Genomic DNA, 12,181 nt, shown 5'->3' with positions numbered 1-12,181 from the left:
ACTGGCTGGAGGGCCGGGCCCAGAGAGTGGTCGTGAACGGTGCCGCATCCAGCTGGAGGCCAGTCACCAGTGGTGTCCCCCAGGGATCAGTGCTGGGCCCTGCCCTCTTCAACATATTCGTTGATGATCTGGATGAAGGGGTAGAGTCAGTCATCAGCAAGTTTGCAGATGACACAAAGTTAGGGGCAGATGTTAGTCGATTAGAGGGTAGAAAGGCTCTGCAGAGGGACCTCGACCGACTGGAAAGATGGGCAGAGTCCAATGGGATGGCTTTCAACAAGTCCAAGTGCCGAGTGCTGCACTTTGGCTATGGCAATCCCATGCAGAGCTATAGGCTGGGGTCGGAGTGGCTGGAGAGCTCCCAGACAGAGAGGGACCTGGGTGTGCTGATCGACAGCCACCTGAATATGAGCCAGCAGTGTGCTCAGGTGGCCAGGAGGGCCAATAGCATCCTGGCCTGCATTAGGAATAGTGTGGCCAGCAGGAGCAGGGAGGTCATAGTGCCCCTGTACTCTGCTCTGGTTAGGCCGCACCTTGAGTACTGTGTCCAGTTCTGGGCCCCTCAGTTTAAGAAGGACATTGAGACACTTGAGCGTGTCCAGAGAAGGGCAACAAGGCTGGTGAGAGGCCTTGAACACAAGCCCTATGAGGAGAGGCTGAGGGAGCTGGGATTGTTTAGCCTGGAGAAGAGGAGGCTCAGGGGTGACCTTATTGCCCTCTACAACTACCTGAAGGGTGGTTGTAGCCAGGAGGGAGTTGGCCTCTTCTCCCAGGCAACCAGCACCAGAACAAGGGGACACAGTCTCAAGCTGCGCCAGGGGAGGTTCAGACTCGAGGTGAGGAGGAAGTTCTTCACCGAGCGAGTCATTCGGCATTGGAATGGGTTACCCAGGGAGGTGGTTGAGTCATCGACCCTGGAGGCGTTCAAGGGGAGATTGGACGTGGCACTTGGTGCCATGGTCTAGTCATGGGGTCTGCGGTGTCAGGTTGGACTCGATGATCCTCGAGGTCCTTTCCAACCTGGGTGATACTGTGATACTGTGATACTGTGATAAAGTGTTATGTTTATGATGGTCAAATACTTTGCTGCTTTATGGTGCTTCACCTGATGCATGGGGGAAACTTGGCCAGGATGCTTTAGGAACAGGACAAAATTCTTGTGGTACTTAAAGTAGGATTCAGTGAAGCAAGAGTCCTTCTTTTTACTCTCCTGATTGTCTTCAACTAACATGAACTGAATTGAAAAAAATTAGCCAAAGAAATAGTGGTCATTGACCAAACTTGCTGGAAGATTTGGGGATCTGCTTGCATTGGTTCAGTCATCCATGATAAAAAAGGAATCTTCAAAGACAATGCTAGAGACAGTTATATTGCTTTTTAAGGGTTCAATGCTAGTGGTGTCCCCCAGGGATCAGTGCTGGGCCCTGTCCTCTTCAACATCTTCATCGATGATCTGGATGAGGGGGTCGAGTCAGTCATCAGCAAGTTTGCAGATGACACCAAGTTAGGAGCAGATGTTAGTCAGTTAGAGGGTAGAAAGGCTCTGCAGAGGGACCTTGACCGACTGGACAGATGGGCAGAGTCCAATGGGATGGCATTCAACAAGTCCAAGTGCTGAGTGCTGCACTTTGGCTACGACAATCCCATGCAGAGCTACAGGCTGGGGTCGGAGTGGCTGGAGAGCTCCCAAACAGAGAGGGAACTAGGGGTGCTGATCGACAGCCACCTGAATATGAGCCAGCAGTGTGCCCAGGTGGCCAAGAGGGCTAATGGCATCCTGGCCTGCATTAGGAATAGTGTGGCCAGCAGGAGCAGAGAGGTCATAGTGCCCCTGTACTCTGCTTTGGTTAGGCCGCACCTTGAGTCCTGTGTCCAGTTCTGGGCCCCTCAGTTTAAGAAGGACATCGAAACACTTGAACCTGTCCAGAGAAGGGCAACAAGTCTGGTGAGAGGCCTTGAACACAAGCCCTATGAGGAGAGGCTGAGGGAGCTGGGATCGTTTAGCCTGGAGAAGAGGAGGCTCAGGGGTGACCTCATTGCCCTCTACAACTACCTGAAAGGTGGTTGTAGCCAGGAAGGGGTTGGTCTCTTCTCCCAGGCAACCAGCACCAGAACAAGGGGACACAGTCTCAAGCTGCGCCAGGGGAGGTTTAGACTCAAGGTGAGGAGGAAATTCTTCACCGAGTGAGTCATTCGTCATTGGAACGGGTTGCCCAGGGAGGTGGTTGAGTCATCGTCCCTGGAGGCGTTCAAGAGGAGATTGGACGTGGCACTTGGTGCCATGGTCTAGTCATGGGGTCTGTGTTGATAGGTTGGACCTGATGATCCTCGAGGTCCTTTCCAACCTAAGTTATACTGTGATACTGTGATACTGTGATATGGCAGCTTCCCAGCCCTTTGATAAGCACTGTGGCCCTTCTCTGGGCCCTATCCAAAGATTATAAGGAGAACTGAGCAAAACTCATGGTTTGTTTTCCCATCTTTATGTGACAGAACAAGAGTCTCAAGCTGCACCAGGGGAGGTTTAAGCTGGGTGTTAGGAAGAAATTCTTCCCAGAAAGAGAGATTGGCCATTGGAATGTGCTGCCCAGGGAGGTGGTGGAGTCACCATCCCTGGAAGTGTTTAAAAAGAGACTGGATGAGGCACTCGGTGCCATGGTTTAGTTGATTAGGTGGTGTTGGGTGATAGGTTGGGCTTGATGATCCTGAAGGTCTTTTCCAACCTGGTTAATTCTGTATTCTGTAAAGATAACTACTGAGGGCATTGTTCTGAAAGATCTACTTGCACCAAGTAGTATTTTCTCACTTGGGTCAACACTCAGTTTCAGGGAAATTACTTCACAGCTGAAGGTGAATGGAAGACCCTCCTGATCTCCAAGTAGGATATTGAGGGGTGAGTGTCACAGAATCACAGAATGTCAGGGGCTGGAAGGGACCTCAAAAGATCCTCCATTCCAACCCCACTGCCAGAGCAGGATCAGCTAGAGCAGATCACACAGGAACTCATGCAAGCAGGTTTTGAACATTTCCAGAGAGGGAGACTCCACAACCCCTCCATGGCAGCCTGTTTCAGTGTTCTGTCACCCTTACAGTGTAAATATTTTCCTCCTGTTTGCATGGACCTTCCTATGCCTCAACTTTCACCCATTGCCCCTTGTCCTGTTGTGGGCATGACTGAGCAGAGCCTGGCTCCATCCTTTTGGCACTCACCCTGCACATCTTTATCAACATGAATGAGGTCATCCCTCAGTCTTCATGCACTGAGGATAAGATCTTTCCAACCTGGAAAGTGCTTCCATAATTTGTTTGTAAATCAGGCACAAAATGCTTCTGAAATCTTTGAAGATGCAATATTTACATTATTAAATACCTTCTCAGTTTGTACAAAAACAATTGGGAAAGCTTTGAAAGGATGAAAGATGTCTCCTAGACAGCAAAGTAGAAAAGAAGCAGTCATTACTCATTGTCAGAGCTGAACTAGTGTTACAGCAAATGTATTGTCATTCATACATAGAAATCTGACATATAGAGCAGTATACAGTTGGTATAAGGTGTGGCACAGCCCTGCCTAGTGTCTTTCTAAACTTTTTGACGGAAAACCCCCCAAACTTCAGCAGAATCAACTATCTGTGCTATTTTATATTAGAGGAGTTTTCTCCTTAAATCAGAGGAAACTTTAAGGTGCTGATATAAAGCCTTCAAAGTTCATCTGCTGTCCTGAGACATCAGTGGTAGCTTTATCTGTCTGAACTATGCTTTCAAGCATTGTGATTCTTCTGTTAGATCTTCATCTCCCATCCATTGCCTCTCAATGGATTACACCATGTAGGTAGGGACAGATGTTTGACTGTTCCCACATAGCTCTCATGTCAGAGTTCTTTCAGATACTTCAATTTTTGTCTCAGTTAAGCACCTGCTGATATAATTTCTCAGGTGGAGAAAGCGCCTACGAGGAGAGGCTGAGGGAGCTGGGGTTGCTTAGCCTGGAGAAGAGGAGGCTCAGGGGAGACCTCATTGCCCTCTACAACTACCTGAAGGGAGGTTGTAGCCAGGAGGGGGCTGGTCTCTTCTCCCAGGCAACCAGCACCAGAACAAGAGGACACAGTCTCAAAATGCACCAAGGGAAGTTTAGTCTTGAGGTGAGGAAAAGTTCTTCCCAGAAAGAGTAATTTGCCATTGGAATGTGCTGCCCAGGAAGGTGGTGGAGTCAACATCCCTGGAGGTGTTCAAGAGGGGATTGGACGTGGCACTTGAAGCCAAGGTTTAGTAGTCATGAGGTGCTGGGTGACAGGTTGGACTTAATGATCTTTGAGGTCTTTTCCAACCTTATTGATTCTATGATTCTGATTCTTTTGCCTGCCATAAACCAGTCCTTTGAGCACAGCACCTTTTCTCCTCCATCCCAACATAGGGCCACATGCTTAAAACTGATCTGGGGTGCTCTGGTGAAAAGCTTGCTGGAATCCAAATAAGCCATCAGTCTGTTTCTTCTCAATTATACAGTTGAAGGATGTGGCTGTAACTTGAAAAATCATGCTGTTGATTATAGTATCCTGTAATAAGCTTGAAACACAAGGGCTGATTCAATTACTATATTGACAAAGGGTAAAATAAGATAACTTTGTAGAGCAGTTTGTGTGTTTTGTTTTTTTTTTTCTGAAGAACAAATACCTTGGAAGGATCTAACTGCTTCACCTGAGCTTGGCATAATGACCACGTTCTAAAATCAAGATTGTTTTATATTACAAACATATAGCTATATCTGCAGCCCCGTCTTGAAATTAGAGGGAAGACCAGCAGGGCAGACACCCTGGTTGGAGTCTGTTATAGACCACCCAACCAGGAGGAAGATGTTGACGAAGCATTCTATAGGCAGCTTAGGGCTGTCTCAAGATCTCCGGACCTTGTTCTCGTGGGTGACTTCAACCTGCCTGACATCTGCTGGGAACTCAACACGGCAGAGAGGAGACAGTCTAGAAGGTTTTTAGAATGCATGGAGGACAGCTTCTTATCCCAGGTGCTGCGAGAGCCTACCAGGGGCAAGGCTATGCTTGACCTCCTCTTCACCAACAGGGAAGGACTGGTGGGTGATGTGGTGGTTGGAGGGTGTTTGGGGTCCAGTGACCATGAGATAATTGAATTCTCGGTTTTTGGTCAAGCCAAGAGGGGCGGCAAGAAGACCTCCACTCTGGACTTCCGGAGGGCAGACTTTGGGTTACTCAAGGAACTAATTCAGAGGGTTCCTTGGGATAAAGCCCTTAAAAACAAAGGGGTCCAGGAGAGCTGGACCTACTTCAATGAAGAATTGTTGAAGGCTCAGGGACAGGCTGTGCCAATGTGCCAGAAGATGAGCCGCCGGGGCAGACGGCCAGCCTGGATGGTTCATGAACTTTTAATGGAACTGAGGGAAAAAAAGAGGGTGTATCACCTTTGGAAGCGAGGGGAGGCAACCCACAGAATGTTTAAGGATGTTGCTAGGTGTTGTAGGAAGAGAATTAGGGAGGCAAAAGCACACTTGGAGCTTAAACTGGCCTCTACTGTGAAGGACAACAAAAAGTCCTTCTATAAATACATTAATAGTAAGAGGAAGGGGAAGGAAAACCTCGACTCCTTGGTGGATACGGAGGGGAACATTGTAACCAAGGATAAGGAAAAGGCAGAGATACTTAACACCTTCTTTGCCTCAATTTTTACTAGAAGGGCAGAACGTCTTCCTGACAGCTGGCCTGCAGAGCTAGCAGAAGGAGCCAGGGAGCTGCACAGTTTCCCTATGTTCCATGAGGAGGTGGTTGGAACTCTCCTTAGCAGCTTGGATCCCCACAAGTCCATGGGACCAGATGGGATCCATCCTAGGGTGCTGAGAGAGCTGGCAGATGAGCTGGCCAAGCCACTCTCCATAATTTTCCAGCAGTCCTGGCTCACTGGCGAGGTCCCAGAGGACTGGAAGCTGGCCAACGTGGTGCCCATCCATAAGAAGGGCCGGTTGGATGAGCCAGGGAATTACAGGCCTGTCAGCCTGACCTCAGTGCCAGGCAAGATCATGGAACAGGTCATCCTGAGTGCAATCACACAGCACTTACAGGATGGCCAAGGGATCAGGCCTAGCCAGCATGGATTTAGGAAGGGCAGGTCCTGCCTGACCAACCTGATCTCCTTCTATGATCAGGTGACCCGCCTGGTGGATGTAGGGAGGCCTGTTGATGTAGTCTACCTGGACCTCAGCAAGGCCTTTGACACCGTCCCCCATAGCAAACTGCTGGCCAAGCTGTCAGCCCATGGCTTGGACGGGAGCACACTGCGATGGGTTAGGAACTGGCTGGAGGGCCGAGCCCAGAGAGTGGTGGTGAATGGTGCCACATCCAGCTGGCAGCCAGTCACTAGTGGTGTGCCCCAAGGATCAGTGCTGGGCCCTGTGCTCTTTAACATCTTTATTGATGATCTGGATGAGGGCATTGAGTCCATCATCAGTAAATTTGCTGATGACACCAAGCTGGGGGCAAGAGTTGATCTGCTGGAGGGTAGAGAGGCTCTGCAGAGAGACCTCGACAGGCTGGACAGATGGGCAGAATCCAACGGCATGAGATTTAACACATCCAAGTGCTGGGTTCTGCACATTGGCCACAACAACCCCATGCAGTGCTACAGGCTGGGGTCAGAGTGGCTAGAGAGCAGCCAGGCAGAGAGGGACCTGGGGGTGCTGGTTGATGGTAGGCTTAACATGAGCCTGCAGTGTGCCCAGGCAGCCAAGAGGGCCAGTGGCATCCTGGCCTGCATCAAGAACAGTGTGGCCAGCAGGAGCAGGGAGGTCATTCTGCCCCTGTACACTGCACTGGTTAGGCCACACCTCGAGTACTGTGTCCAGTTCTGGGCCCCTCAGTTTAGGAAGGATGTTGACTTGCTGGAACGAGTCCAGAGAAGAGCAACAAAGTTGGTGAGGGGTTTGGAACACAAGCCCTATGAGGAGAGGCTGAGGGAGCTGGGGCTGCTTAGCCTGGAGAAGAGGAGACTCAGGGGTGACCTTATCACTCTCTACAACTACCTGAAGGGAGGTTGTAGACAGGCTGATGATGGTCTCTTCTCCCAGGCACCCAGTACCAGAACAAGAGGACACAGTCTCAGGCTGCGCCAGGGGAGGTTCAGGTTGGATGTTAGGAAGAAGTTCTATACAGAAAGAGTGATTGCGCTATGGAATGGGTTGCCCGGGGAGGTGGTGGAGTCGCCGTCATTGAAGGTGTTCAGAAGGAGACTTGATGGGGTGCTTGCTGCCATGGGTTAGCTGTTTGGGTGGGTTGGATTGGTTGATGGGTTGGACACGATGATCTTGAAGGTCTCTTCCAACCTGGTTTGGTTTATTCTAATAAAGACATGTTTATTCTAATCCTAATGTGTTTAGGGCACTCAGATGTTGTTTTTTTAGCATTAGAAACTAAAAAGGGCATCATTAAGATACAGGTGAATATTTTTTTTTCACATGGCAGCTTCAAATCTGCTCTGCTCATCATAGTTGTTGGAATGACTTCCATGTGCTTTCTCATCTTCTGTAACCTGCCATGAAAAAGAGAGAATAGATCAGTTGATGAGAGAGAGACTTCTCTTGGACATAAAAAGGGGGCTATGAATGCACCAAAACTGTCATTCTGTTTGCATATATTATGCATGTATTTATTAACCTTGACCCAGCCTGACATAAAACAGCAGTTCTGAATTCTGAGGGATAAATTCATAGACTCATAGAATAGAATAGAATCGATAAGGTTGGAAAAGACCTCAAAGATCATCAAGTCCAACCTGTCACCCAACACCTCATGACTACTAAACCATGTGGCATGTCCAATCTCCTCTTGAACACCTCCAGGAATGGTGACTCCACCACCTCCCTGGGCAGCACATTCCAATGGCTAACAACTCTCTCTGTGAAGAACTTTCTCCTCGCCTCGAGCCTAAACTTCCCCTGGCACAGCTTGAGACTGTGTCCTCTTGTTCTGGTGCTGATTGCCTGGCAGAAGAGACCAACCCCCTCCTGGCTACAACTTCCCTTCATGTAGTTGTAGAGAGCAATAAGGTCTCTGGGCAGCCTGCTCCAGTGCTCTGTCACCATCACAGTAAAGAAGTCTGAAATGGAACTTCCTGTGTTCTAGCTTATACCCATTATCCCTTGTCCTATTACTGAGTGCCATAGAAAAGAGTCTGTCCCCTTTTGACACCCACACCTGAGATGTTTATAGGCATGAATAAGATCTCCTCTCAGCCTTCTCTTCTCTAGACCAAACAGCCCCAGTTCTCTCAGTCTTTCTTCAGAGGAGAGAAGGGCCACGAGGATGATCAGAGGGCTGGAGCACCTCTCCTATGAGGACAGACTGAAGGAGTTGGGGCTGTACAGTCTGCAGAAGAGAAGGCTCCGAGGTGACCTAATTGTTGCCTTCCAGTATCTGAAGGGGGCCTACAGGAAGGCTGGGGAAGGACTTCTCAGGATATCAGGTAGTGATAGGACTAGGGGGAATGGAATGAAGCTGGAGGTGGGGAGATTCAGGCTGGATGTGAGGAGGAGGTTCTTCACCATGAGAGTGGTGAAACCCTGGAATGGGTTGTCCAGGGAGGTGGTCGAGGCCCCGTCCCTGGGGGTGTTTAAGAGCAGGCTGGATGAGGCTCTGTCCAGCCTGATCTAGTGTGGGGTGTCCCTGCCCATGGCAGGGGGGTTGGAACTAGATGATCCTTGTGGTCCCTTCCAACCCTGAATGAAACTATGAAACTATGTTCAAGTCCCTTCATCATCCTTGTGACCCTCTCCACCAGATCCCTTGAATTGTATTGTTATCACTGGCCAGCATAGACTGTGCATTTTTCAGACACACTTTAAAAACTTCCTTTCCCTGACATCTTGTATCGTTTACATATGAGAGTCTATTTCAGGGTGTTGCTGACAGGCAGTGCTTTGACTATCTGGAGGCATGCAAGTTATTAAAAGGGTTTTTTTTTCTGATTATCATTGGGACATCTGATCACTTAGCTTGAAACTGCCCCTTAGACTGCAAACTTTCTCTGACCAAAAGCCAAGCTGTGTGGTTCATACTGAAGTTTAACTCATTATACTAATAAAAAAACTCTTTTCAGATGTGTAACTTTTTGTTTACAAGGAACATCTAATGTGTTTTGCTTCTTGTCTTGCCTTTTGGAGTTTGTCCTGAAATGTAGGATAAAATTCAGATTGCTGCAATTAAAAGTCTATGAAGAGAGATGCAAAAAAACCCCAACCTTACAAACAGCACAGGGAGCTACTTATGTTAGCCAAGAGGGAAGATGTGTTTGAGTTTCTGCTCTGCATTTGATTGTAGCCATCTAACTGAGAGATAAGTGGGACTCAGTTGATCAAATCTAGGTCTCTGAGGTATAGAACTCTACTTTTGAAGTAGGCAATGAAAAGTCTGTCTTTATTAATTTTTAAGGCTGGGCTGGATGTGGCTCTGAGCAACCTGATCTAGTGTGAGGTGTCCCTGCCCATGGCAGGGGGGTTGGAACTGGATGATTCTTGAGGTTCCTTCCAACCCTGACAAGTCTATGATAATATAGAGCCTTTCAAGGTTTTATTTCATGTAACCTAACAGATCTGGAAGGACTGAAAAAAATCTGTTACCTAGAGCCATCTCCTCATTGAGGGTAAAGGGAGCCTAGCAGGGCTGTGTCAGGTGTGCTTGTTTCTCAGCCCCATTGTTTGTGTCTTCATAAATAAAAGAATAGTGACAGGGGGCTTGTCGTAGTCTGATAACCCCAGTGCTCAGACCATTCAACCAGGAAGCAGAAGAGCAGCTGCTCAGCCTAAGGAAGACTTGCCCTACAAGTACTGAAGAAGTGCTCTAAATTTCATTCAGTATGAAATTCCAGATGACACGAGAAGAGCAGCACCACTTAGCCAAACATGCAAATATCAGCTGTTTAAATTATAAGAAGGAAGAGGAGATGTGCACTTAAAAGAGAGAGGAAGAACTCCACTGAGGTTTCAGTTTCTTGGTTCTATTTCTGCTTTCTGTTCAAGGTTAGTCCAGTGTAAATGACATGACTAGATAGTGAGTCCAAAAGAGATCCTGAAGGTGGCTATGATAAATTCACAGCATGAAGCAGAACAACAGTTTGGAAAGCTGACTCCTGTATGCAAACCACAAACCCCAGGAAAGCAGGACTGTAATGTGCCGTGCATCTTTCAACATAATGAAAACAGGGGTTGTATCTTACCTCCCAATACACAGAGTCATCAAAGCAGTTCTGGTCAGACGCTTGTCCTAAGAAGGGCAGTTTCAGAATGCCACCTGCAGGAGAAACAGAAACAGAGGTTAACAAAATGGACAAAATAGCCAAATGTTCCTCAGTTGTGCATTCAGGTGTCAGCTAAGTTTTCTGACTTGTTTCCTAGCCTAGAGAAATGCCCAACCATCTTGGGGCATCAGGTCACTCATTGAAGTTTTCCACCACTCAGTGAAGTGGTGGAAGTGCTCACCAAGACGCTTTCCATCATTTATCAGCAGTCCTGTCAAACCAGGGAGGTCCAAGCTGACTGGAGATTGGCAAATGTGATGGCCATCTACAAGAAGGGCTAGAAGGAGGACCTGGGGAACTACAGACCTTGTCAGTCTGACCTTGGTGCTAGGGAATGTCATGGAGCAGATCACTGTGATTGTCATTACACAGCACATGCTGTGATACCCAGGTGATCAGGGCCCAGTCAGCATGGGTTAATGAATCACAGAATGGTCTGGGTTGGAAGGGACCTCCAAAGGTCATCTGGTCCAACCCCCTCTGCAGTAAGCAGGAACATCCTTGACTAGATCAGGTTGCCCAGATCCCTGGATGAAGAGCAGGTCCTGCTTGCCTAATTTGATCTATGACAAGGTGAGCAACTCAGTGGAGGAGGGAAAGGCTATGGCTGTTATTTACTTGGACTTCAGTAAAGCCTTTGACACTCTCCTCCACAGCACACTCCTGGAGAAGCTGGCTACTCATATCTTGGAGAGGTGGATGATTTGGGTTAGAAGCTGTATGGATAGGTGTGCCCAAAGCATGGTAGGGCACAAAATCTGCTGGGGGGGCAGTCACAATTGGTGTTCCCCAGAGCTCGTACCTGGGGTCAGTCTCTTTTAATATCTTTATCAATGATCTGAATGAGGGGATTGAGTGCAACCTCAGTAAATTGCAGATGACACTAAATTGGGTAGGAGTGTTGATCTGCTGGAGGGTAGGAAGGCTCTACAGAGGGATCTGGACATGCTGGTGTTGTGAAGAGGTTATTAAATTTATTAATATGAAATATGAATTATGAAAATAGTATTTTTATTAAGTATCAAATTATTAATAACCAACAAATCACTAACTTATATACATGTTCTAGTGCACGTTCGTGGAATACATTCCACAAGTGGCTTAGTGTTATGATTAGAACTTAATTGAACTAGTTACAGACTATTTCTATATTTATATAATGAAGGGTGCAGTTCTGCTGCTTGGCCACGAGACGGCAACTCGGCGGGACGCGGGTGGCTTCTGGCTATATAAGGCAGTATTATAATCTTTCTTCAGCGATTACTCTGCTAGACGCGGATACTTTGAACTGAGTGCTAGTAGATGGAAAGCACGTGGAAGATAATCTGTAGCTGTTGTTTGTAGTAAAGTGGGGGTCTGGCAGACAACTGCCGCTGGACTGGTTCCTAGTTGAGTTGGACGACGGCGTTGGGTTACTGTCTCCTCTCTCCACAGCAGTGGAGAGGGAATAATGGAACCTGGGCTTAGCTCAGAAGCAAGTTGCCTTCAGGACTCGGTCAATTCCCTCCAGACAACAAAGATCAGTCCTGGTCAGGGTCGGCCCGTGGGGTCGGCCCTCGGAGTCGGCTCACACGACAGGGTGGGGCGACGGTTGACGGTGGGCGGGCTCGGAGGACACGGTAGCAGGCAAAGCTATGGGGTCGGCCCAACCACGGCGATTCTCGGGGCTGACATAAACAGCCTCGGGGAGAGAATGCGGCTGCGTTAGGCGGTGGATTCTTGTTTACTGAGTTTAAAGGAATAGCGGGACGTTCGGAGTGGTCCCAGGTTTGGTGCAGTATAGGCACGAACAATGCTTTAGTCTTCCCTGAGGTTCACAGGGCTCAGAGTGGCACAGGTGGCAGGTCCTCTCCAGCTATGGCGGGGCTAGGCC

This window comes from Melanerpes formicivorus, unplaced genomic scaffold (genome assembly GCF_026170545.1).
Source record: "Melanerpes formicivorus ecotype bairdi unplaced genomic scaffold, bMelFor1.0.p_v2 SCAF_9, whole genome shotgun sequence".
Taxonomy (NCBI): domain Eukaryota; kingdom Metazoa; phylum Chordata; class Aves; order Piciformes; family Picidae; genus Melanerpes; species Melanerpes formicivorus.
The sequence above is the reverse complement of the archived record's forward strand: the minus strand, read 5'-3'. Positions refer to the sequence as shown.